The 1,886-nt window shown below is 48.1% G+C and overlaps 1 pseudogene; it reads right to left on the minus strand.

The window, feature by feature from the left end:
- Positions 1-427: 427 nt before the first annotated feature.
- LOC146830178 (CDK2-associated and cullin domain-containing protein 1 pseudogene) lies at positions 428-1,354 on the minus strand (annotated as a pseudogene).
- Between the last annotated feature and the right edge of the window lie 532 nt (positions 1,355-1,886).

The following is a 1,886-nucleotide window of genomic DNA, read 5'->3' on the forward strand; positions in this document are numbered from 1 at the left end:
GAATGCACCAGTTTAGGAGTTTGTAGCGCCTTAATTAACTAAACTGATAGATGTCAGGGAGCAAGAGGGGGTTATGTGGCGAGGGCATTCGAGAACAAGCATTGGCATAGCCAATAGGTCTCACCTTTGGAACCTTATAAGTATTTAGTTATGCAGTACAATATCCTTGGTGCAACAACATCAACTGTTGTATGTGTAAACACTTATAAGGTCCCAAAGGCGAGACCTATTGGCTATGGCACGGCTTGTTTCTTTTCTTCTTTATAAAAAACAAAAAAAAAAACAAAGCGACAGGTCTCAGGCTGTAGATTTGTGTAGCTGCACGAAAGCTTTCAAGTACCAGCTGTTCCCAAATTAGAGTTCCGCATATCATCCACACTCCTTAAAAGTCTGCCTCTTTTACCATTCATTAATGGCAGTTCATTCGCTATCTATAACCTCTGGCGCTGGCACATGCTGTGTATATGCCAGTTCCTCTCCGGCTCTCTCCTGGACTGGTCGCCTCTCGTGAATCCCGTCTGTACGGCTCCCATTGACACAGTTGGTCTTGAGCCGCATACTCCAGGAGGTCAGGTTCCACTGCGGGCGGGAAAATGTTGAGGATGAATTTGGAGAACAACACTGGTGCTAACTGGACCCACTCTGACGGGGGTGTATAGAGACCTTTCACAATATTTGCCATAGTCAAAGGGGTTATTTGGAAAGGAGTTGACTGAGCCTCTAACAGTAAAGGCATCAGGCTATTAATGTGCTTCTCTGCTACCTGTTCACTGAAGAGCCTAATGAGGTCATCTTTCAAGTCTCTGTTTAGCTTTGATTCTATGTCAAATGTATTCATATATATGAAAAGAGGCACGATGCTCTGCAACGCTCCCAGGTATTGGGCCCGCGCAATGTTAAATCTTTCTATAGAAAGATCTGGAGGGCTGACCTGCAGCTCCTCAGAGATTCTCTCCAAGTGGCTGGTTATCTTTTTGAAAAGGTCGCTGTACATCTGTTCTGAGTGCTGCTTGCAAACACATTTAAATACACCAATGTAAATCTGCTCATAGGAGATGGGAATGTAATCTCCTGGGCTCTGGGCGAGAAGCTGCTCGATGGCGCTGTCCAGTTTTGGCCAATAGGGGCTCTTATAATCCTCAACAGTTATGACATTCATCAGGAGCTTGCTGGCGGTGGTGCTGATGTTGAGGGAAGTTCCGCTTTTAGCTGCCCCGCTCCCCGTGGGCTCCCCGTTGGCGGGCACGAGCCTGGTGCCCCCTTGTTCGGTGCTGTCTGCTTTGCAAGGCTGCCCCTGCCGCTCCCAGCTGTTGTGGTTCGGGTCCTCCATGGTCTCGTCCTCCATACTTGCTTCCTCCAAGCTGGCCCTCAGCCCCCCAGCCGTAGGTGGGGCGCCCTGCGGCTCATGTTGACCCTCCTCGTGCCGCCACCGAGCTCTACGAAACCCACTGGCCCTATCCATAAAAGAGCGAATCACATACCAACATGTTAAAATACACAAGTTCAGAGTAATCATAATGATAGCATAAAAACAAGTTCGATAAAAATATGAATCATAAGTGCGCTACGTGTTCAGGACGCATACAACAGTTTTCAAAAAGGTGCCCACTCAAATGATACTAATCAGGGACAATATAAAAACAAGTTTTCCAAAGGTTCGTGCTCAATTCATAGTAGTCATAATAACAGTATAAAACCAGTTCATTAAAAACATTCTTCATAAAGTGCACATCGTGTTGCGGGCAGGCGCGCAACAGCCATTGGACTCGAAGGGCTTCAGCCCCTCCCCCCCCCCCCCCCCCCCGTGTGTGGCAGCCCGGGATGAGACAGCTTCCCGGGCACACACACAGCCGCACCCGAGCACTTCACAAGCCTTTAAAAGACCA

The sequence above is a fragment of the Triturus cristatus genome, chromosome 5_1 (assembly GCF_964204655.1).
Source record: "Triturus cristatus chromosome 5_1, aTriCri1.1, whole genome shotgun sequence".
NCBI classification, from domain to species: Eukaryota; Metazoa; Chordata; class Amphibia; order Caudata; family Salamandridae; genus Triturus; species Triturus cristatus.